Below are 25800 nucleotides of genomic sequence, written 5' to 3'. Positions count from 1 at the left end.
GGGGGGGTTGCTACCTCTGGATCAGACAAAGACAACAGTAGGTGTCTCTGCTGGAGTGGTTTTTAGGGAGAAAATGGGGAAGCCTGGGCTAGGATGAGTTATTAAGTCCTGGTTGGACATGTTAGCCAGTTTAGACAAATAAAGAAATCGGATTGTTAGACCTTGGTGATCAGTCTCAGGAATGAGCTAGACATAAGGAAGTGCCCAAATGAAGAATCTGACCTTATTAGTGTAAGAGCCGCCATTACAGTTACCATCATTGATGGGTTAAATCACATAGGATGTCTTGTACTTGATCTTATACTGCAAAAAAAAAAGGCAATTTTACATTGTTCTGCCTACTGTTGTATTTCTTGGCCTTTTCTTTTTGTCTTGTTTCCATGTCTTGTTTGCTCTGTACATCTGCAGCATGGTGAGCTGGGCACATCTGGTCTTCAGGTTTGCTGGTTGCTGCTTGTTTAACAGTATGTCCGTAAGTTTCTCTGTTTGCAATGTCAATGTTCAAATAATAAGTTTCAATCTAACTCTGACACCCATCAAAGAATTTTGTGGTTTTCCTTTTCAATTTATTTATACATTTCACTTTATAACTCCTATTTTTTGTTTATTTTGTTTTTTCAAAGAAGCTTTTTATTGGAACTCTTGTTGCAGTGAGCTTCAAGTCTGACCTTGCTTTAGTATCTGTTCCAGGAACCTCTCTTCCCTGTAGGAACATTTGTTCTCCTGTACTGTTTCAAATTTTGCAGGAAATAACATTAGCATAAAACAAAGAATTTAGGCATACAGTCCACAGAGCCATCATCTGCCGGACACAGAACTGAAGCTACTTCCATGGGCTTAAATTCCCACTTTCAAGTGGAAAATCCCTACTCCCTCACAAATGAGCAAAGTTTAAAATAAAAATACTGCTGATGATTTTAAAAAGCATTCAAAATGAAGCTCTGCCCATCAAAAATACCAATAAGTATGACAAATGCCTACCCTTACATAATCTCATCATTTAAAACCAATGACTTCATTTCAACTCAAGACATGAAAAGCTGGGTCCCATTTTCTTTCCCAGGAACCAACTTTTCTTTGTCTTCATCACCCGCCCCCCATTCCTGTTCCAACCCCACATCGCATTTTCAGTTCATTTAGCTCCCCCTTCAAATCGCAGGCCCATTTTCCTCCATCTCAGAAACAATGGCAGCCTTGCCTCTTCCACTGTGTTTTCCTAAAGCTACGGGGTGAGCCCCCCAAAAGCCATCTCCGCCTTCACTGAACTGTAAACATCATGAAGTCAAGGCTATATCTGAGTTATTCTAGCATGCTCAACAACCACAAATACATTTCTTTATGTAGTTATTTATTTATTTATCATAATTAAATGTAATTAACTATGACAATTAAATTCATTCATTCAAGTTTTTTATTCAAAAAACTTTCTGCCGTGTATAGTGTATTGTGCTGAACACTTGGAAAACATCAGAAAACAAAATGAAAATTTTTTTAAAAAAAGTATTTTTTCCTCAACTAAGAAGTCAAAAATACAGTGAAGAAGGGACTAGGGAGCAAGCTGGACACACAGGAAAGATCATTCTATTTTACAGGCAGGAGCTAGAGATGGCTTCGGCCTCGCTGAGAAGGTAGTGAGCTTTGAGTAAAGACCTGGTGACAATATGCGTTTAGATCATTGGAGAGAAAAACTTCTCAACAGAGACAACAGTCAACAGAAAGCCCTGGAGGCCACGGTCCTTGTGTGGGTAGGCTCAGGTGTAGAGACTGTTTGGAGTAGGGATAAAGAAGTCAATAGCCGGTAACAATGGGCCAAGAAACACAAGCCCTGGAGAGACTGATGAGAGATAAACAGAGATAGAAGGTGATAATTAAATATGGAGCTTATCACATGTCGTGATTATTCTCCCTATCATTGGACATTTAATATAAAATACTTTCATAGATTGCATCGACAGTTTAGCTACAAAGCAAAACGTTATTAAATATTCAGTAGGTCCTAGTAGTTTAAGAACTGCAAGGAATTATTCCAAAATGCAATAAAGAAGTTTGGTTTTGATTTGGGTTTTGAAGACATGGTCTCATTCCACCCAGGTTGGGCTGAAATTTGCTATATAGCCGCAGATGACCTTGGGTCCCTGGTCCTCTTGCCTCCACCTCCCAAGTGCCAGGACAATAGGTGTGAGCCACCACAGCCAGCATCAGGAAGACTTTACTGAGCAGAGAGACTACAGATGAATCTCCTATCCAGTCCAAGTATTCCCAAATGTGGGCCCTGCTTTCACTACCAAATGAAATATGCACACACTTAAAGAATCATAACAGCTTAAAAAAAATTTATCTTAGTGTCATGTAAGAGACATGACACTATAATTATCTAAAGTAGAAATAAAATCTTATTCAGAAAAAGTTTATTTTGTTGTTGTTTAAATCCAGGTTTAAAAAAAAAAGAGTTGGACCAAGTTCTACTGTTTACCTCAATGAAGCAGTTCACTAGATTTTTCTAGAACCTCCATGGGAGCCTGCTAGGGTTTCTCAGAATGCTCTTTTAGGCTCCTGGGATTTCCAAGTTCCTCCGAGGATTCAGTTTTCCCTTTATTAGTCATGGCGGCAACAGGAGTCCCACAGCAAGTTCTAGCGCTAATTAAAACTGCTTTGTTCCTTCCGCTAGCCCCCAAATCACCATTAATCTCCCAACAATTTTAAGACTATTTCTCAGACAATCCTAACTGGAAAGGACTGCTGGGGGTGAGGTGAGAGTTGTGCTCACCAAAGAATATCATGCCAAAATCCACACCGTTTCCTGTTTGGGGTTTGGGTGGTTTGGGTGGTGCCTGGGACTGACATTATAGCCTTGGACGGGGCTAGGCAATTGCTCCACCACCGAGCTATCCCGGATCCTCTTTTAACTTCATTGGGAGAGACTCTGTTGAAGTTGCCTAGGCCAGCTTTGAACTTACCCCATCATTTGAATTTTATCCCATCACATATAAAATATTTTATTTCCAGGGCCTAGGCAGGCCCTGAACTTGAGACCCTCCTGCTTCAGCCTCCCAAGTAGCAGGAATTACATGTCTAAGCCACCCACCCAGAACCATGCCATCAAGAGAAGCCATAATGTATGCTCAAGGAGTGACTGGTTGCGTTCAGTTCTCTACTAGAGAAAAACACTCAAAGATCAAAATTACATCTTGTCCTTGTTAAACCATTATTGTAGATTTTCTCTTCCCAGACAGAGTCTCCTGCAGGCAAGGCTGACCTTGAACTCTCAGGAATTCTCCTACATCTATATTGCTTGCACCAACACACTTAAGTTTGTGCCATGGCAGAGATCATACCCAGGGTTTCACGTGGGCTAAGCAAGCACTTTACCGAAACATATCCCAGGTCTGAATACATCCTCTAACTTTGAAAGTTCCAACTAGCTTTCCACATACATTTCAATGGTGTTTAATAAATCATATCCTATGTATTGTGAGTCTTCCTGAACATGGCAAACTCTGTCTTCGAAACTAAGCTTTGCACCCAGATTTCCCACTCCCAGGAGAACACACCTGCCTCTGTAGTTGTAGATATATCTAGAACGAGCAAACCTCATGGCAACCCTCTCATACTCTGGTGTCTTATTTGGTAATGGCATTCATTTTAGTTCATAGTTCGGTGCCTTCTTCAGCCTATAAGACAGGCCCCTGCACACCCGCACCGTTTGTCAAACCATATATTCCAGGCATCTTCCCAAGCCTGTTGCTCACACGCATTCCTTCTGAGTCTCTCTTCTTATTCTTAGGCATGGAATAAACTTAGCCAGGGCCCTGACACCAGCACCCAGCTGTCATGCCAATCACTCATCTTCTCCAAGGCAGAGGGAGCTCTCCCTCCACCCTCAGAAGTGTGCGGAGAATTCTGTTTAAACTTTGGTTTGGAGTATTTATCACTAGCTGCCTGATTTGAGTCATCCTTGGCTTGAATCTTTCCATGTTTATAATCTAATTGAGAGCAAGACCTGGGCTTTTTTGGTCCGCTGTTGAATTTCTCTTCCTAAGTGTTCTCAGCCGTGCATGAAGACCCAGAATCCTCTAAGAGATTAGATGCATGAGCGTTCACTGACAGGATCTCAGATAAAAACGACTAGAAAGCAGATGTTGCTGAATCTGGAAACATCAGTCTGACTGCCCTGGCCTTTGAACTGTTCTGTCTGGGTCTCCTCAGCAAGGAGGTCAGGGGCTTCTCCGTGGAACTGCAGTGAACAGAGTGGCAGAAGGAAAGCTTCATTTTCCTGATGTGACGGCAATCCTTCCCCAACAAACAAGAGTCCGGGGAGGCAGGTGACCCCTTAACAAAAGGCAGTCCCGCTTTAGCGGTGCTGTGCTCCTCCAACCTGAGACAGGCCATCCTTATCATGGCCTGATTAGACTTCTAAGGAGCTGGGGGAGGGAGGCTTTGTTTAAGGCTCCCACAGTGAAACCTGCCCTACAATGAATAACTCCACCTGTCTCCGTTCCACAAGTAGATCCAGGTCTTCCCCTGGTACTTCATTTTCCACCTCACAAAAGGCCCCCAGATGTCCCTCCTCCCCCCCCCCCCCGGCTTGCTGGAGACCCAGGGGCAGCAGAGCCCTTGTGGAAAGAACACACCCTGCAATGACATTATTCATCTTGAGTGTCACGCAGCTGGAAACAGTTTTCTGTTGTGCCTCCCCACCCCCCACCCCCTCCCTCCCCGCTTCATAAGTCTCCCTTAAATCATTGACAAGAACTCTACTGAACAAAGTCAGGCTGTAGGCAAGACGAGGCCATGTTATTCGGGCTTCCGCTAGTCACCTTTGATGGCAACCTTGGGTACAGCCTGGCTAAGACCAGGGGGAGGAGAGACAAATGGAACCACATTGGCGTGATTACACACAAATGTATGAAAATACATCCGTGCGTGCAAACAAAGTATACACAGCGATCTAGGCGTGAGCAATCAAGTCAAGAACGGAAGGCTGGGTGGAGGAGGGGGCAAATAGATGACGGAGCAGCTGCCTTAGATAGGCAGCAGAAGTGGCAGAGATCACATCTGTTACTTTGACATACGTGTACGGTTTGGATCACTAAAAACCGTCTGCACTCGCAAAGGCACACAGTGCCTCTCTTCTGGTTGGACGCTTTCTACAATGTTTGGATCTTAGGTGATCCCACCAAAACCATCAAAGTCAAACACCAGACTCGAAATTTTCTAGGAAGACAGCCATAAACTGAGTGCAGAAACTCAAACACAAGTTGGGTCAGAAGGAGGGGTATCCAGAAGGGAAAGAAAGCAAGCTACAGACAAGGCACGGCTGTGTCTGGCTCCACATTTACAGGGACATCTCGGTCAACTGTTTTAAGCTTATAAATCGAAGGCCTGGATACCAGGCTCTGCCTCCTTCACCCAGGAGAAACACTGGGAGGACTTTGAAGAAGCTGCTGAAACAGAAGAATCCACTCAAAAGCCGTTTTGAGTGAAGGCGTTTCAGAAAACCTTCAGCTGGTCACATAATACGACAGAAAAACAATGAGGCATGGCGGTGTATAACTGTGATTCCAGCGCTTAGGAACCAGAGAAAGACAAACTGCAGGTTGAAGGCCAGCTTGAGCTACATGGTGTGATCCTGGTGTGAAGGAGTGAAGCGAGAGAGAGAGAGAGAGAGAGAGAGAGAGAGAGAGAGAGAGAACATGATGGACCTGGTGTGAAGGAGTGGAGAGAGAGAGAGAGAGAGAGAGAGAGAGAGAGAGAGAGAGAGAAACATGATGGAACGCCATCTCCATGATAGAAGAGAGAAGAGGCCTTACACAGCTTGTTTCCGACTGTCCCCCAGACGTAGATGCACAACTAACTAATACCCACTGAACTTGGGATGCCTGAATGAGCCATAGATGGGGTTACATGAAGAATGGAAACTAGACTTGGGAAACAAATAGTAGAAACAAATAGTGTTCCTAGTTCACAAATGTAAAAAGAAAAGCCCTTTGACTTACCAGACACAGCAGAGCTCAGTCTCCAGGCCTCCTAACGCCCTCCAGCTTGATCTCTTTTGTTCTCCCCAGGTTTAGTTAATCTTCCAGATTCTAATCTATGGGTCCTCCCCCATCTTCAGCATTTCCACTTCCACTGCCTTGACCCTTGACTCCTAAGGCCAGGTGTCCCTGCCCCTTTGCCTTTGATGTTCCCAGAGTACCAGGAACCCATCATTGGGAACCCTCACTGGATTCTTGGTTGGGGAGCAGGGCGGGGGGGGGGGGGGGGTCTTGCATTGTTCATGTCTGTCCATTCCTGGTACTTAGCAAGACTTATCTGCACCAACAGTCAGTTACATACATACCTCTGGGCGTGAGAGGATCTTACCTCCTCTGCCCCGTATCTACCTCCCTCCAAAGAGCAAGGACTATCTTCACTGGGGCGGAAATTCAGCGAAGAGTTGGGAGAATCACCGGGATACAGGGAAAGAGACCTGAATGGAGTACACTGACAGGAAGACTAATCTAGCCGATTTTCAAATTTAGATAATGGGGGATAAAAAAGGAAATCCGGGTGTGGTGGTGGCTCATCCAAACCCTTGGGGTGTTGTTGAGGCAGGAAGGGTTGCTATGAGTCAGAGGCCAGGCAGTGTCTCATGGCTCAGGCTAACCTGAGCTACCTTATAAGACCCTATCACAAGAGCAAGGGAAAGGGGAGGGCTGGAGTAAATGAAGGGGGAGGTGGTGAACCTGCTGTGGGGAACAGTTTGCACAGCCCCCCCAGGATAACTTGCATCCTGGAAGCACAGGCACACAGAATGTCCACAACTGATAAAATATCCTCTAAGTGACAGCTTCAACTTCAGCGGAGATCCAAAGTTTCATGCCAATAGTGAAGCTTTCTCTCTCCCCTTTAGAGGAAGAGACTGGTTTTGAAAGCGCTTTCCTTTCTTCCTATTCTACCATAAGCACACCCCGGCTCACTCAGGCTCGTACATGTTTGTTTTAGCGCTGGACTAAAGTGAAGAGTCTGCCCTGTTATTATATCGCTTTTTTAAAAACGGCACCACAAAAAGAAAATAAATTATAACCTAAATCCGTGGATGCATTAAAATAGTTCCCTTTCATTTCCAGAAGCGGGGAGGGAAGCCCTGGCTTTCATGTGAGCTCCAGGGTTAAAGCCTCCCGGAACAGCGTTGGGGTGGTGGAAGAGACTGTCCAGGTAGTGATACAATTCCCTTGGCCCTGTGCCAGCAACCAGGTAGTATAAGGATGAACGCATGAACTTACTAAATAAATAAATACATGAACTTACTAAAACAAAGAGCCAAGAAATGTCAACACCATCCCCCACTCACTAACAAAAAGAAATATGACCCCTTGAGAATCCTAAAGTAAAGTGCATTATGCATGAACTTACTAAAACAAAGGGCCAAGAAATTGCAATATAATCCCCCACTCACTTAAAAAAAAAAAAGTAACCCATTGAGAACCCTAAAATAAAGTACATTAGCCTGGGACTTACCAAAATTAGTCAACTAGCTGATTTTTTTTAGCCATTGCAAGCCTAAGTCCTCACACCTTGCTGAAGATTTTTAAAAAAATAAGTAAATGAACAAATTAAAAGTTACTAAAAGGTTCATGCCTTCAAATTGCATCCAGAAGATCACAAACGCTAACCAAATCTCTTTTAGTGATCAGTCTCCGAGGCAGCCTTGCATTCTAGACTCAAGGGTAACTCAGAATCTTCACCCCAGTCAGGTTGACTTGCAGCTGAAAAGCTCGGCCTTTCCCAGGAGTGATCCAAAAGGCAGGAGAGGGGTCCTTGCTCCCCTGAAGGAATTCCACTGAGATTCCCCTGAGATATAACGAGCTAACTGCCTCAGAGATGAGAAAATAAAATCCGTGCACATCACCCCGCAGGGCACTTCTAAGGGAGTACTGGAAATCAAACACCATAGAGGGTTTGTAGGGCTCTATACCTCCCGGATCTTTAAAAGAGCCTTTAGCCCGATTTTTGCGCGAATAACAAGCCTCTCTCGTCTGTACTACACATATTCCACACTGTGGTTAAGATGCTATGTATAATATAAACAGGGTCAAGAATTCCAGTGTGGAGAAGAGTTGTGTTTAAATTAGCATTAACCCACAAGCTGTTCCCCAAACAGGAAAAGCACCCACCGATGCACAGCTTTGTGTCTGCGGAGGGGCTTGAACACACACGCTCAAAAGGCCCCACGAGGCCCTGTGCAACCCACGGGCCTCATCCGTTTTCACCAAACTAAGTTTCCCAAAAGGAAGCTGTCGTCTGGAGGGAGTAAAGGGGGAAAGAAATGACACGCAGATTGTTCCAGACGCTTTATATGATAACATGAAATAAACTGGCGATGGTGCCACACACCTTCCTAGCTACGAGCTTACAATGGAACGCAGAGAACACTTGTTCAATCAGCTCTCAAGCATTTCACCTCCACCCTGCTGCTAGGCTGTCCAAGTCGGGGGCTTCACGCATCTTAGGATTAAATAATGTCGCAGCACAGCATCTTAAAATAACACCCAGGCCTCCTTCATCGCCAGGGACCCTGATTACAGCCACCTCTGAGAGGTCCTCACTCTCCCCACTGATCTTGGAGACACAGGCCATTCTTCCGGCTGTTTGGCTCCCTGGCCTGTCCAGGTTCTTCAGGTTTCTCCGTGACCCCACAGTGAAGCAATAAGACCCAGCTACCCTCTTCACTATCTACACCACGGTTATCTGTATTTCCCACCGTCTGCACTTCAGTTCCCTCTAGAACTTTCTCCTCACCCTCTTTGTACCTGTTACAACAAGAATTCAATGGCTGCTTGTTGGATTAGAGTTTTCTCCTTCGCTCCCAACAGTCTAACACACCCACAACAGCTACTTAACTGCTAACACGATAGAGACTTGGAATTATCCTGCTTTGCAAAAGGTAAGAAACCAGACAGGAGCAAGATGCTGACCTCGTGGACAGAGTCAGAGCTGGCTATGGGTCAGTTTGTAGGACATCCTTCTTCACCTTCAAAGGAAAGCATGTTCCTCATGTGTAGGCGTGATGGTACCAAAGAGGGGAGGCAGGAAAGAAAGGAGGAAGAAATGGGAGCAAAGGGGGAAGGAAAGAACGAAGGGCAGAAAGTCGGGACGAAGGCAGGAAGAGAGAAAGGAGGGGAAGAAGGGAGACAGGGGGAGGGCAGGTGGGGATGCAAGGAGGGAGGGAGGGAGAAAGGGGTGGAGAGAGGAGGAGAGCAGCGAGGGATGCAAGGAGGAAGGGAGGAAATGAGGGAGGGATGGAGGGAGGGAGGAAGGAGAAGGGATGGTGGGAGGGGAGAAGGAGAAAGGATGAGAGGGAAGGAGGGAAGGAAGGATATACTGAGGGTAAGGCGACCACATATTAAGCACAGCATTAAAAATTTGCCCTTAAACTAAACTTCTAAAGATATTAAGAGCCGCACACTCGTAGCTTCCCAGCGAAGTCAGCACGGAGTACAGACTTTTCTACCAAGCATCTGGAGCAATCCTTTTCCCTAGAAATCACAGATTTCAGACTGTTCTTGTGAGCCCAAAGACTCAGCAACTAGAATTTACTCTTCCCTTGAGTGTCCCACTAGGGCAAACAGAGCCGATTCTGTACAACCCGACATCTGTGATACAATCTGAAAAACAAAATCAAATTACATTCTGGAAAGTACTAGCTTTGAATGAAAACAGAAGTTTCCAAAACGCTGCCACTTAAATTCTCACTTCTGTGACTTCTTACCCATCACCCACAGGGATGCTGAGCTCTGGAGAGCCACAGCCCCTCTCCTGACCTGAGGATGCAAGGAGCACAGAGGGCAGGTGATTCTGCCCTGCAGGTTTGACCCTGCAGACAGTCAGACATCAAGGATCACTTAGTCCTGATGTCAGCTTTAAGCAGCCTCACCGGGTTGTAATAATAAGTAGACCGTATTGCCGGTTCCCTCGTGGGCAAAGAAAGGAAAAACTGGAAGTTCCTTACCTCCAAGCACCCCTGTATAATGGGTTTCTTTCTTTATTTTTTTCCCCGTTTTCTTTCTGTTGCACTACCATTTCCCCGCTCGACTTATTCTATCATTGAGAAGTCCCCCGCAATAACCACCAGCTCCCAGTTATTGGAAAGATAGATGGAACAGCAAAGATCATACCACCCATTCCTTTTCCTGACACCAAGACCAGGAGCTCAGAGCAGGCCCGGGTTGCGCCGCTAGGGGACGCTGTGTACCGGGGGCTCTGAGGACAAGGCCCAGCTCTGCAGCCACGCTCCTCAACCTTCCTGCCTCCGGCGACTTTCCTCTCTTTCTGCATTTCTTTTCCCTCAAATTAACACTCAAGACCAAAGAAAGGGGAAATAAAAGTTTTTTTTTTAAAAAAAAAATTCGACTTTCATATACCAGAGCCCTGGTGATTATTATTCATAATGTTGCATTTGGAGAACCAAGGGCAGAAACAGTATTCACTGCGATGCACATGGCCTTACGCCTAATTGACTTCTCTTCCTTGGTATCCATTCTATCTGACCAAAGAATATGTTCTTCCGTTTTCCTAAGACTTTGAAACTCAGACCTCCGACTTCACAGTCTTGTTCGGCGAGCAAAGGACACTTACACAAAAGCACAAGCACACAGCACTGCTGGAAAGAATAGAGGATTCTGCGTTAATAACCAGCTACCTTCTGTTTGCAGAGAGCAATAGGCATCGATGACGATGGGTACAGCTTAAGAGTGAAACGTTCACAAGCCAGTACTCGCTGGAAACCCACATGGAAGAAATCCCCGTAGCTGTGAACTAAAAAGAAAAAAGAAAACCGTCGAGCGAAAGGGAGAAAGAAAGAAAAGGGGAGGAGAGGAAGAAAAGAGACTGTCCAGGACCCTAGCCTGGAAGCAGCAACAAGCCCTAGATGCCTCACATCAAAGGCCAAATGGCAGCAAAGAAAAAACAGCCTAAAGTTTAAAAGCATTCGCAGTAAACTCTTCCTACAGGAGCCAGCACAACGGATCAACCCATTCAGGCAAAGCCAGGTCCCTCCCCTGCCTTGCTTTTCCCAGGTACTGACTAAGCCTCAGGCGACTTCATGTTAACTTTAAATTCCTTAGAGTCAAGGGACGACTAAGTCACCAGCAAGCGGAGCGCAGGGACGCTGGGACAACCCGGGCCATCTAAGTCCTCGGGGACGCGGCATCAAGGAACTCGGAGTGCCCCACGCCAGCCCTCTCGCGCCCCCAATCCGACCCCAGGTAACCAACCGGAGGCCACCTCCGCGTCACTCGGACGGACCCTGGGGCGCACTGACCTGGCCAAAGGGCAGGAGGGCCGCCGGGCGGCTGAGGCGACTTCCCTCCCCGGCTGGCTTCCACCGGCTGGTGCGGGAGGCCAGGGCAGCCTCGCCTCCTGCAGGCGGCCTCACACACGCGCGCACACCCACCCACTCCGGGCCCGCGGGCGCGCGCACACCCAGGCGCTCACGCGCAGGGCCACAAAGCCGCGGGTGGTGGGACCGCGCGAGCCGAGCGCGCCGATGGGAGGCGGGGCCGTCGCCACCCGCGCCGGGGGACACCCGGCCGCCCGCGCCTTTACCTGCTACGTCCAGCTCCGCAGTCCCCGCAGCCTCGGGGCCAGCCTAGCCCAAGCCTCACCCGGGCACGGCCAGGAGGCTATGAGTGTAGCGCTGCGCTCGCTCGGAGGGGGAAAAAAGAGTCCTGGGGCGTCACTGCCGCCCAGTCCCGACTTCCCGGACTCTGCGAGCAGGCGGGCGGCAGGGAAAGAAGCCTTGGTGCCAGCCTCCTTTCCTCTCCCTCCGCCTTCTGGCTCTTTCTGCCCCATCCACGTTGCACAAATCAGCAACTCCCCGCACCCCGCCCCCGGCGCCTTTCCCCAGCAGCTCCCCTTACCTGCGTGACTCCCCCAGTGCCCCTAACTCCTGAGGTCCCCTCCCCCAGTTATTCACTGAACTTCCCGAGCTGCTATGGCGGGGGGGGGGGGGGTGGCGGATGAGGGTAGCCTAAGCCTCCCATTCAGTACCTTCCTGGTGCTCTCCCCCAACCCTCCACATCGGACACACCCACCCCGTTACCCCTGCCCCCTCCTGCGCTCACCCCAGCGCCTAGCCGCTTGCACAGCTTTGGTTGACTCCCTGCATGGTACATTTTTGTCTTGTTGTTTTTCCCTCGTTTGAAAAGCCCGAACAGTAGAGCCGAAAAGGGAAAAGAAAAGGAAAAAGACTTGGTGACTTGATGTGGGCCTCCTCCTAGTTGAGTTTCTAAACTTTGCAGTAAGAGCAAACTTTCTACCGGCGAGGCCCTAAAGCGGCAGGCCAAAGGGTTGGCTTTGCCGCTAGAAAAAAAGAAGAAGAAAAAGGTGCATAAGTCTCCGTGTCTTTGCAACTGCAAATCAAAGTGACTGCGGCTTTGTGCCCCTGGCTCTATGATTATAAATTTCTCTTCCGCTCTCCTAGTGTAACTTTGCAAGGGCAAGCTATGATTTTCAGGGAGTAATTAAATGCAGGGCGGGGAGGGGGAGCACACCTGGAGGTGTGGGCGGGAGCAGGGCATAAGAATCACTTTCTGGAGAGTACCAGCCCAGAAGCCTAACGTGACTCAGTAGACAGAGCAGCAGAGAGAGAGAGGTCTCTCGGTGCCAGCCCATCCACCTGCTTCCAGCCCCACCCCAGGCTTTCCCGGGTCATCGGAATTCTTCACCTCTATCCATAGCTGTGTCCTCCATGCGTCAAAAGCAGACCCCTAGGAGTAAAAGGCCTAACCATCTCTAGCCTGGGGGACATGGAGGATTGTCGGACCACAGTAAAGTAGCACCAGCTGAGGTAACCATAGCTGATGGGGAATGAAAGGCAGTGAGAGAATGGATCTGACCGCCAAGCCCTTGCCTGGTAGAAAGAGGTCCCTGCCAACAGCAATGGGCTCCATTGATAAGACCCTGGTGGGGGTGGAAAGTTCTCAAGCCTTCAGCAGGTTGTGACTTGAAAGGACCATGGCCATTTCCTGTCCGTGGTGTTTCGTAGTGTTCAAGGCTGAACTGAAAAGCTGGTCATTTATTATCCAAACCTGTTTACTTCTAAAAAGTATGGTTCGAGCTCCACAGGCTTGGTGACACCCTCTTGTAATCTCAGCCCAGGGGAGCTTGAGACAGTCTGTACTACATGGCCAAGACCCCCTCTCTAAAAACTCTTTAAATCTCTTTTTAAAAGACTCTGCTTTCCAAACTCCTTTTCTACCAAGTTATGACTTATTTTATAATTATCTACTTAAAATATAAAAAGTACTCCTTAATATTGCTAATATTGTCATACCCAGTAGCAACTCTGTTCTTGACAACAAGCAGAAACGCATCCCATGGCAGGTGTTAGTCGGAGGTACAGTGCCTGCCAAGTACAAAGCCCTGAGCTTGAGCCCCAGCACCACAAAAATAAGTGATAAATAAACCTATAAATATAAACTACTTCCTATCACAAATAATGATGGCTGATCTTAAACTATTAGGAAGTTGGGATGAATAGAAAACCATCAGGTAGTATACATATGTATTTTAAAAAATCTAAGAATACATTGAAAGGGGCTTTCACTATAGCACCACTAAATTCATAATAATCTTATTTATCGCTTAATTTTCTTTCTCTTTCTACTCACCCCACCTGTTCTGTTTCTCAACATCCATACTTAAAGAGAAGAATATTTTAAAGGGATTGCCATGGCTAGCCATTCCTCACTGGTTAAAGGCACACGATAAGTGGGCTTCTCTTAGCTTGCACTCACATTGATTAATTTTAATATGTTGGCTTCATCCCTTGCCTTCTTGAGGAATGTAGTTGCTTCTATCCCAACTATTGCAGTATTAACTACTTTAGCTACTCTGTGGTCCTTCCCAACCTCAAACAGGGATGTCTCTCTTCATTCAACACATGTATTCACCAGGACAGTAGGGGTGAAAAGATGTTCCTCAGGAGTAGATTGCTAACCTAGCATGTGCTGGTTTTGATGCCCACCACACACACACACACACACACACACACACACACACACACACACACATACACACATATACACATGTATGCACATATACACATAAACACACATACCAAGTTACTTGCTTTATCTCTTCCTTATTCCATCTACCACAGCCAAAGATGAAATAAACAAGAGGTCTGGCTGGACAGACCTGTCTGGCTGACAAGCAAAGGCCTGTCTGAATGAGACAGCTCCGCAACCAGCTTTAGGTCAACAACCAGAAGTAGGTTAGGTGTCCAGCACAAAAGAGAGACAGTAAGCTACAATCCAACAGTAGGGCCAAACCTAGACTAAACCATCAAAGCCAGTTCCAAATGAGGTCCAAGTCTGTAAAACAGGATGCAACCGTGCACTGTATTTCACAGAATTCCAAGCTGTCTTGTTTTGATTTTACATGTTGTTATGATACAAGGTCTCACAATGTAGCCCATCCTGGCCTGGAAGGCACCATGTATCCAAGGCTGGCTGGTCTCAAACTCTCAGCAATCCTTTAGCCTCCATAAGGCTGGCGTCACAGGCATGAGCCATGTTCCAAGTTGTCTTTATCCAGGAAAATGTATTTGAATAAGTTCCTTAAAATCCTAACATCTATGATGTTGTCTGGATGTGAAGAGAAGAGGATGTCTAGACACACTTTATTTAATGTCTGTCTGGAGCCCTCCTGTCCCCCAACTCTCTTTGGATGGTCACCCTAGTGCTAATGTGTCTCTCCTGGGTATTGCTAAGTCGAATGTGCTTCTTCAGCAGTGGCAAAAAAAAAAAAAGGCAAGCAAGCTGCTCCTGCTGTCAAGCAAGAGGCAAAACACTCGCAGCAGCATGGAAGGATTGCTAGGAATTGGCTCGGTGAAAGACTTGGATTTGAAGGCAGTGACAGAGTAGGGCACCTGATGTCATGTGGCCTCCACATACATGGGTGCCTGTGCATACACCACACACACACACACACACACACACACACACACACACACACACACACGAAACATCTCAAAGCACACGGATTATCTAGTGACCCAAAACTTGTAAACAGAAAAGCATTACTGGGTTTTGAAGAGCCATCTGCTGCTCCTTTGATACTGTCGTTGGTTCAGAGGGTTTGCTGCCTGTTCTCCCTACTTCCCTCTTCCTCCCTGAGTTCCCTTCCCTCTGGAAATAAAGCAAACAAAAAATTACTAGCGTGCAACCAAAACTCTCAGCTCAGAGATTTGCTGGAATGTTCCCTCCCCTCTTTGGTGGAGAAATTGATTCAAGAATAAATTTGGGGAAATGGCATCTTTTAGGGTTTCAGCTTGCTTGACAAAGGGTCTCTTCCATCTCCCCGCATTCAGCTTCTCTAGTGTTTTTCCCTGGGATGGGCCTAAGGACATTCCAGGAAAGGGCACTAGAAGCTGGGGCTGCACATGGAGCTTCCCAGTGTACATAAGGCCGGCAAGAAAACTAGAACCTGAAGCCGAGTGATCACGCATTTGCCTGTGCCTAATCACACATCTCCGTGTGAATAACTGGGAGGATGCTGGAAGCAGACCCGGGGCTGGTAATTCCTTCGCCCTACCTAGTTGAGTAAACAGCAGAGACCCACAAGTAAGGGAGGGCAAAGAGGGTGAGAGCACAGGTGCATGTGTTGTGCTGACAGTTTTCGGGCTCACGATAAACATAACTACAAAGCAAGGGTCGGAAAGGTGGACAAATCAAAATATTACTGCATCAGACAGAGGGTAGGAACGCTTCTCGCAAAACAGACAAGAAAGAAGAATTAACTATGAATGTGAAGATTTCAATTACAGTTTTGGAAGAATTTCTCAGGCAAAATCAGGCATTGCTACCAACAAACTGGTCTGGAGGTACTTCTGTTAGTGATCCTTCTGTTGAGGTCTTATTCAGGTTAGTGACAAAGACAGCTTGCATCATGTACATTCAACAGTGAACTCTGGCCCCTTGCCAACAAAGGAAGGCAAGAGAAAGAAATTAGATGATATAAAGGTTAAAAACAAGGGGGCCATCATTTATAGATAACATAGTGTCATCTTAAGATAGCTAAACACATTTTATAAAGTAGTGCATAGAACTCTATTAAGATAATTTTTGCAGACCTTGACAAAATGATTATGGTGGTTTGAAAGAAAATGCCCCCCCCCGGGAGTGGCACTATTGGGAGGTGTGGCTTTGTTGGAATAGGTGTAACTTTGTTAGAGGAAGTGTCGTCGCTGTGGGGGTGGAGCGGGGGGGGGGGTGCAGAGAGGCTTTGAGGTCTCCTATGCTAAGCTATGCTCTGTGTGACACACAGTTGCTCCTGTTGCCTGTGGATCAAGTTGTAGAACTCTCAGCTCCTTCTCCAGCACCGTGTCTGCCTGCAGGCCTCGTGCCCTGCCATGATGATAAAGGACTAAAACTCTGAAACTGCAAACCACCCTCGGTTAAATGTTTTCCTTTATAAGAACTGCAGTGGTGCAAGACAATCCACAGAACCAACTAACTGAGCTCGCAGGGACTCACAGAGGCTGAACCAACAATCAGGGAGCCTGCATGGCACTGACCTAGGCCATGTACAGAGGTACATGCGGTATGGTTGGGTAACTTAATCTTGTGGGCTCCTAAGGGTGGGAATAGGAGCTGTCACTGACCCTTTTGCTGGTTTTGGAGGCCCTATTCCTCATACTGGGTTGCCTTGACCAGCCTTAATATGAGTGAAGGTGCCTAATCTTACTCCAACTTGATATGCCATGTTTTCTTGTTATCCACGGGAGGCCTGACCTTTCCTGAGTAGAAATGAAGGAGGAGTTGGGGGGAGGCAGAATGGAGGTGAGGGAGGGGCTCGGAAGAAAGGAGGGGGAAACTGAGGCCAGAATGTAAAAAGGGAAGAGAGAGAGAGAAAGAGAAAGAGAGAGAGATTTAAGAGTTGCCATGGTCCTGATGTCTCTTCACAGCAATAGAAACCCTAACACAGATGTTGGTACCAGGGACAGTAATATTGCTGTGATAGGTTGGACAATGTTTTTGTTTCAAGGGATCTGGAACTTGGGACTGTGGATTAGGAAAGCAGTTGAATGTTTTAAGTTGGGCTTAATGGGCATTTAGTAGGGGCATGGAAGACAGTGGTGATGAGGATGATCTGAACTCTAGGGGCCTGGCCCAAGAGCCTGCAGAGGCGAAGAATGTTAGGACGTGACCTAGAAGGCTGGTTTGGGGATAGTTTTGTGAAGTGCATGGCTGCCTTTTGCCCTTGTCAGAAGAGTCTGCCTGAGGCAAAAGTGGAAAGTTTTGGATTAATTCCCTTGGTAGAGGAAACCTCAAAACAGTGTAATTTAGACACTGTCGGGTGGTTATTAGTGTTAACTCTGATGAAGATTTATAATGAAAAGGAGCAAGCTAGCAAGTAAAAAGACAAAATGTAGAGATTGAGAAAAGGAGCACCAGAAAGTAGAATGGAGCTAAGTCCTTTGTTCAAGGAGATAGACAGATTAAGAAATGGAATAAAGGGAGAGTGGTAACCTCAGGGTAAGATTCCACCCAGCTAATTTTCCAACTTGTGGAAAGGAATTAAAGAAAAACTTAGAGCCCAATGTGGTGATGAACACCTTTTATACCAGTACGTCAGAAGCAGAGACTGGCAGACCTCTGTGAGTTCGAGGCCAGTCTGGTCTATAGAGTGAGTTCAAGGACAGCTAAACTTAACCAGCGAAGGTAACCATCACAACCAGAAAACTAGTGAAGATTTCGTTGAATGAGGAGGCCGTGTTCCAGTCCTAGCAAGCAGCAGAACTGGACAGCTGCAGCCACATGGTTCTAGCTTGGAAGTCAAGGACAGATGAAAGGGGTTATGGAATCTTTCTCCATAACTAAGGAGAGCCACTGGGGCCAGGTGTGTGTCAGCGTGTCCCTGAATAGAGGCCTAGAGAGATCAGTGTGGGAAGCTGTGAAGGTGAAGCCTGGATTGCCTTAGAGACCCCACTGGAGATGCCAAAGCCATGGGATACCTGCCAAGGGTTGCTGCTAACAAGGAGTGGAACCAGCCCAAGAGAAAGAAGTGTGTTGTAGTCAACAAAGCTGAGAGGAGCTGGAGATCTGAAGAGCATTTTGGCAACAGACATGGAGATGGAGGGCTTGGAGTGTGCCCAGCTGGTTTTCAGTCTTGCTTTGGTTCAGCATCTCCTCACTCTTCGCACCTATGTTTTGGAATGGTAATGTATACCTGTGCTGTTGTATGTTGGAAGTATGTGATCTGCTTTTTCATTTTGAATTTACAGGTGTTACAGTTAAGAGATTGCCATGAGTCTCTGAAGAGACGTTGCACATTTTAAACAGGGTTGAGACTGTTAGAGACTATGAGGACTTTTGAAGTTGGACTAAATGCGTTTTGCGCTATGATATGGCTACAGGCATATGGGGGCCAGGGAGTAGAATGTGTCGATTTGAATAAAAATGACCCCATATAGAGAGTGGCATATTGGAGGTATGTCCTCGTTGGAGTAGGCGTGGCTTTGTTGGAGGAAGCATGTCAGTAGGACATGGTCTTAGAGGTTTCAGAAGCTCAAGTCAGAACCAGTGGTTCACTCTCTCTTTCTACTGCCTGTGGATCCAGATGTAGAACTCTCAGCTACCTCCAGCACCATGTCTGCCTGCACACCTCCATGTCCCACCATGATGATAATGGACTGGACCTCTGAAACTGCAAACCATCACCAATTAAATATTTTCCTTTTTAAGAATTGCCGTAGGCATGGTGTCTCTTCACAGCAATAGAAACCCAAACAAAGACAATGACTCTAAACATCATGGGACTAATTGAAGAATATAAGGAGATTAACATAATCAAGAAAATTCTTAAGAAAAGGAACCATGACTGATAGACACCAAAAAAACTAAAAGTCCAGAAATAGTATTCCATATAATTAACTGATGAATCAATCAAATTAGTTCTAAGATGACTGGCACTCTATATAAAGAAAACAATAACTCCTTTCTTTGTACCAACGTTACAAGCATTTTGAGATGCTGCTTTTTTATTTTCTTCTATGTGTTTGAGTGTTTTGTTTACTCGTATGTATGTGTATCACATATGTGCCTGGTACTAGCAGAGGTCAGAAGAGACTGTGGGTTCCCCTGGAACTGAAGTTACAGATGGCTGTGGGATGACAATAGAGAGCCCCCATGTGGGTGCTGGGAATTGAACCTTGCCTTCTCTTGCCCACTGAGCCACCTCTCCAGCCTTGCTTTTACATGTTTTTAATAAGTTAAAAACCTAACTTTTCAAAGCAAAACTTAAAAGGTTTAGACTCTTTGTCACTGAATAGCAGGAAATGTTTCACATGATGTAAAAAAGTACAAGCCCCATAAAATAATATGGCCCTTTCTTTCAGATAAAATATGAGTGGCATAATAGGCTGGGTTTTCTTGAGCTCAAGGAATTGTTTGTCCATCTGTGCCAAGTCACACAATGAGAACATTCCAAGAACTGTGAGGGGCATTGGGCCACCCTGGGCAACAGTGAGAAAGAAGGATTTTTCTGTACGGCATGTATTTTGTATATTTTGTGTCATTTCTATTGTTCTATCTTGTCGGCCCCCTTATACCTTCTAGAGCAAGGTGAAGGCAATACAGCTAATGTCCCCTCAACCGGAAGTGCTGAAGGTGTTTTGGATATTGAGTCAACCTTTGAGAACCCAATTTGTTGGAATAGGGCCACTAGTTAGTTCGCGGTCACTTAGCCCCGAAAGAATCACACAGGAACTGTATTATTTAAATCACTGCTTGGCCCATTAGCTCTAGCTTCTTATGGGCTAACTCTTATATCTTAATTTAACCCATCCCCATTAATATGTGTCTGCCAGACATTCTGTAGAACACAGAAGAACATGACTGACAAACTGCCAATATGGGTGAAACTATCTTTGAAATGTCCTGCTTTGTGGAAAAGTCTTCTAGATACCATGAACCTATAGGCTGAAGATGGATGCCTCAAAGGTACAGAAGAACTTTAGGTGACTGTCCAGGCAGTAAGATGTCTCTGTCGATTCTAGAGTTTTGGAAGTTGCTTACAGTGCACTTCTTGTTTTCTTAGGTAATATTATATCTTTCTGGAATCTTTGATGGAGTTGAAGAATTTATAGTTATAGTTTTCCTTAGTTATAATAAAAGATAAAGTAGATATAAATATTATAACTGTAATTCTTGCTTGATACTTGTTTTTTGTATGTAATTTTACTATGTTAAAGTTAAAGTCTTCCATTTTTGTTTAAACAGAAAATAGGAAATGGTGTAGGAGGTCTTTCTGTGTGTGTGCTACTTTTATTGGTTAATGAATAAAGAAACTGGCTTAGCCTGATAGGGTAGAACATAGCTAGGCTTGGAAGACTAAACTGAATGCTGGGAGAAAGAAGGCAGAGTCAGAGAGAAGCTAACTAGCCCGACCAGAGATGGATGCTGAAACTTTAGCCAGTAATCCACAGCCATGTGGTGATACACAGATTAATAGAAATGGGTTAAATTAATATGTAAGAATCAGCCAATAAGAAGTTAGAGCTAATGGGCCAAGCAGTGTTTTTATTAATATAGTTTCTGTATGATTATTTCAGTTCTGGGCAGCTGGGACGAACAAGCAGCCCCCCTCTAACACCAATCAACGCTATAAAACTTCTGCACCCTTAAGTATACTCATTTTGTTTTGTGATCACCATCTTATCTATAGTATATATTCTTCAGCACCCAGCTAGTTTAGACTTCTCAGACTCTTCTAGCACTTAGTTAAGGATATTGCTTTAGTAAGTTTATATCTCTGTGGCTAAACTAATGAAAAGAAGCAACCTAGAAAGGAAGGGGCTGTTTCGGCTCACATGTCAAAGGATGTCAGTCCTTTAGGCAAGGCATAGTGGAGTGACCTGGTAAACAGCAGCAGGGCATGTGGTAGAGGCAGTTCACAGCTTAGTGGACCAGGTAGCAGAAGACCAAGCCCTAGTCACGGTCTGGGCTATGATATTCAAAGGCCCAGTCCTAGTAACCTGCGACCACCAGCCAGGCCCCATGCCCAAAGAAGCATGGCAGCCTCCCGATATACCTCCACTAAAACATGGAAAAGCCCTTAAACACAAGCTAGTGGGAACATTAAAGAGTCAAACTCAAAGCTGTCTCCAGCAAAATACAATACAGATGGCTTCTTTTAACTGTAGGATCATCTGAGAAAATCCTCCAACACGCATTTCTTCAAGCCTTTTGTCCACTGTGGCTCTCTGAGGTGGCAATTCCAACACCAGTCCTGGAGGGTATGTATTAAAGATGATAGGCAGTCATAATCTTGATACCTAAGTGATCAAATGGGAAAAGTACCCTTTTCTTTTTTCTTACTTTATATTTTATTTTTTTTATTTTGAGACAGCATCTCACTATGTAGTCCTGACTTACCCATAACTCACTAGTTAGGCCAGGCTGGCCTCCAACTGACAGATGCCTCCCTCTCCCCCCACAATTGTCCAGTGTGTGGCACTTCACTAAGACTCCTGTAGCCCATTTCTGCTGACATAAACTTGCTATTTGAATTTTCATTTTACAAAACAATAAATCTTATTCTCTGTGATACTAACTTTGGGGAATCTGCCTGCTGCCTTAGCTTAACTTGGGCATACATTTACAGACATTCTAAGTGTTGGTCAGAGCCTCCACTGAACTTATCATCCAAGACTCTGTGGATGAGTCAGAGAACAAGAGAGAATCTCTTAGACTGAATCTCTCTAAAAGAGGGCAAGATAGAGAGATTTTACACCTTTGTGCAAACGCTACCTGATTAAGCATTGTGTCTAGATGACTGGCTCTGCCAATCCCCTGCATTTCTCAGAGACTGGCCAGAGAACATTCCATTCCAGAATTCACACACACACACACACACACACACACACACACACACACACGCACACACACGCGCGCGCACGCACGCAGACATGACAATTGGCAACACTGGGAACAAGCTCTTGATATATCCCAAATGAATAAAACTCATGTTGAAGACAGCAAAATGGCTCAGTGGGTATGAACTTGTCACCATGCCTGACGAGTTCCATCCCCAGCATCTACACAGAAGAAAAGGAAACTTTCTGACCTTCACCTGCTCACCGTGGCAGATGCACCCCATCGAATACACAACACACCACATACAAATAAATACATAATTGTAAAACAAGATTGAATAAAAGATGACAGGCACAAAATACTGCATGTTATATAATTATATAAGGTTTTAAAATTGGTGAAGCTAATCGATCATAATAGAAACAAAAACAGTGGTTGCCTAAAGAATGGAGACAGACTCAAAGGCATACAAGGAAAGTTTCTATGGCTAGGAAAATGTCTTACTTATATCTTTTTTAGTGACGCATACTTAACAAATGATGCTGGCATAACTGGATATCAACATGTAGAAGAATGAAAATAGATCCATATCTATCACTATACACAAAACTCAAGTCCAAATGGATCAAAGACCTCAACATAAAGCCAGCCACACTGAACCTCGTAGAAGAGAAAGTGGGAAGTATACTTGAACTCGTTGGCACAGGAGACCACTTCCTAAATATAACCCCAGCAGCACAGACACTGAGAGAAACAATTGATAAATGGGACCTCCTGAAACTGAAAAGCTTCTGTAAAGCAAAGGACATGGTCAACAAGACAAAACGACAGTCCAGAGAATGGAAAAAGATCTTCACCAACCCCACATCAGAGAGAGGTCTGATCTCCAAAATATACAAAGAACTCAAGAAATTGATCATTAAAAGAATAAATAATCCAATAAAAAACAGAGTACAGACCTAAACAGAGAACTTTCAATAGAGGAATCTAAAATGGCCGAAAGACACTTAAGGAAATGTTCAACATCTTTAGTCATCAGAGAAATGCAAATCAAAACAACTTTGAGATTCCATCTTACACCTGTAAGAATGGCCAAGATCAAAAACACTGATGACAGCCTATGCTGGAGAGGATGTGGGGTAAAGAGAACACTCCTGCATTGCTGGTGGCAGTGTAAGCTGGTACATCTGCTTTGGATATCAGTATGATGATTTTTCAGAAAATTAGGAAACAACCTTCCTCAAGACACAGAAATACCACTTTTGGGTATATATCCAAAGGATGCTCAATTGTGCCAGAAGACATGTGCTCAACTATGTTCATAGCAGCATTGTTCGTCATAGCCAGAACCTGGAAACAACCTAAATGCCCCTCGACTGAAGAATGGATAAGAAAAATGTGGTACATTTACACAATGTATTACTATGCAGCAGAAAAAAATAATGACATCTGGAAATTTGCAGGCAAGTGGATGGATCTAGACAACATCATATTGAGTGAAGTAACCCAGACACAAAAGACAATTATAACATGAACTCACTCTTAAGTAGTTTTTAAACATAAAGCAAAGAAAACCAGCCTACAAATCAGAATCCTAGAGAACCTAGACAACAATGAGGATTCTAAGACAGACATACATGGATCTAATATACATGAGAAATAGAAAAAGAAAGATCTCCCGAGTAAATTGGGAGCATGTGGATCATGGGAGAGGGTTGGAGGGGAGAGGCAGGGAAGGGAGCAGAGAAAAATGTAGAGTTCAATAAATATCAATAAAAAAAAATCATAGCTTGGTGGTGGTGGCACACACCTTTAATCCCAGAATTCAGCAGGCAGAAGAAGGTGGATATCTGTGAGTTCGAGGGCAGCCTGGTCTACAGAGTGAGATTCCAGGTCAGCAAAAAAAAAAAAAAAAAAAAAAAAAAAAAAAAAAAAAAAAAAAAAAAAAAAAGGTCCTGTTTTAAAAAAAATAAAACAGTTCTGCGGCAGACAGGGGTATACTGAATGTTCTCTGAATGTTCTGGGTTTAATAGGATATAATAATTCAAGACAGACCTCTATTTTGAGAGTTTTATTCCATATTGTCTTCTCCCTTTTGCCCTGAATTTGTTACTCAGGCACGTATATAACAAGACAGAAAACAGAAGAGCCAAAAATATTTCCAGAAAGATTAAGAGGTCATTCACAGAGTGGTGTGACTAGGCCTGACAGCGAAACAAGTTCAGGAGTGGTACAGTAGCTGAGTGAGGTCTGCGTATTCAGCATCAGAGGGCCCCTGCTTCATGGAAGTGGAGTTAGAGGACAGGAAGACCTCAGAGGGGGAAACACTGCAAAGAATGTTAAGGTAGAGGGTCCAAGTGGCAAAGCTACCCTCTAGGGACCAGGGCTCCAACTCACCCTATAGAAAAGGACGAGGAAGGAATTAGGAGTGTACCTGTAGAAAGATTAAAAGGTCAAGATTGTCCTTGGATACATGCTGAGTTCAAAGCCAGCATGAAGCACAAGAGACCCTGCCTCAAGACAACGACAAAGTAAAAATAAAATGTATAATTAAAGAAGAGAAGTTATAACAACTGAGCCTTGACAGATTTCACTGATGATGAAATTGAGCTCCCATGTCCATAAAAACATCCAGAAAAGGAATATGGTCACACTGACAGTCCTTTCTGGGACTTCAAGTTTCTGAAAGATTAATAATAAAAGCAGATAAACTTTTTCTCCAGAAGAGATCTGCACTGGTGTGTAGAAACTTGATTAAGAGAAGATAGACTTGACCCTGTAGTGACGAGTCTTGGCAGGTGCAAACGAGATGATTATAACTCCCAAGTGAACTAGAGTAGACATAGTCCTCCTATAAATCTTACTGTAAAGAAGAGGTCAAAAGCACAATGCCTGTTCATTTACACAGCCAGGGAGGCTGAGCCAGTCTGGGTCAGTCTGACCTCATAAAACAGAGGAATGAATTGGCCAGCAAAGGAGAGAGGAAGAACACATGTATGTTTGGCGTTGTAGGCTCTGTCTTAGCTACTTTTCTCACTGCTACAGTAAAACACCCACCCAACAAAAGCAGCTTAAGAAAGGAAGTATGTCAGAACACAGTTTGAGAGAACACTCTATCATGACAAGGAAGGAGTAGTAGAGAAAACTGCTCTAGCTACGGTGGGAGTATGGGGAAATTGGCCACGCTGTGCCCCAGTCAGGAGACAGAGAAGTAAATGTTAGTGTTCAGCTTGTTTTTTTTTTCCTTTTTTATTCGGTCTAGAACCCCAGTCTATGGACTAACCATCTAGTCTTCCCTCCACACTTATGCCTCTTTGGAAATTCTAATGGCAACAAAACATACACACATCACTCACAAACACAAACACACACCATCACTCACAAACACAAACACACACAATCAGCAACAGATGTCCCAGAGGTGTATCTCCTAGGTGACTCCAAAATCTAATGAAGAAATGAAGATTACTCAGCATAGTCTCTGTCTACCAAATCCAGTCTACCAAATGTTGTTTTTTAATACGCAAACTGCCAGATACAGAAGCCAACACTGAATTCCTAGAATATGTTATTACTGAAGGAGACTAGCTGGCAACTTGTAGTCAGTTGACTAGATTAGGCTTCTTCCATCTTGGAAAGAGTAGTGGTTTTTATTCTGGATATATCATTATATCTCCTATCCTTGTAGCCTGAGCCAGATCTCTTTCAAAGGATGTGGCTAGCAGGTAGTTGGTATCTGGACAGTCCTCTGTGTCTTTTGAGATAGAACTTAATTTTCCTCAGCACATTCTTCCAACCAGTGGTGAGCAAAGTGGTGATAGCCAAGATGATTCTCTTCTCACGGTGGACCATGGCCAATGATTAAGAAAGGTTAGGCCTGGCAGTTTCTGTATAAAGGGAAACATCTCTGATGGGCCACCTTTGCTCCCAAGGCCCA

At 44.9% G+C, this 25800-nt stretch overlaps 1 protein-coding gene and 1 long non-coding RNA gene across 4 annotated transcripts in view; one reads left to right on the top strand and one right to left on the bottom strand.

The window, feature by feature from the left end:
• Positions 1 to 11778, bottom strand: part of Lpar1 (lysophosphatidic acid receptor 1) — a 111329-nt gene extending 99551 nt beyond the window's left edge. Inside the window, exon 1 of one of the 3 annotated variants that reach the window (XM_048420354.3) lies at positions 11587 to 11778. The gene's annotated coding sequence lies outside the window, so the exon portion shown is untranslated. Of the gene's footprint in view, positions 1 to 8957; positions 9138 to 11302; positions 11435 to 11586 lie in introns of those variants that run through there. The other 2 variants (XM_048420355.3, XM_048420356.3) reach the window with 2 other exon arrangements.
• LOC146891410 (uncharacterized) overlaps positions 10420 to 25800 on the top strand; it is a 61477-nt gene continuing 46096 nt past the window's right edge. The window contains exon 1 of the long non-coding RNA XR_015735088.1: positions 10420 to 11246. This is a non-coding gene — a long non-coding RNA (uncharacterized LOC146891410). The remainder of the gene's footprint in view (positions 11247 to 25800) is intronic.

The sequence above is a fragment of the Myodes glareolus genome, chromosome 16 (assembly GCF_982192425.1).
Source record: "Myodes glareolus chromosome 16, mMyoGla1.1, whole genome shotgun sequence".
In the NCBI taxonomy this organism is placed as follows: Eukaryota; Metazoa; Chordata; class Mammalia; order Rodentia; family Cricetidae; genus Myodes; species Myodes glareolus.
The sequence above is the reverse complement of the archived record's forward strand: the minus strand, read 5'-3'. Positions and strand labels throughout refer to the sequence as shown.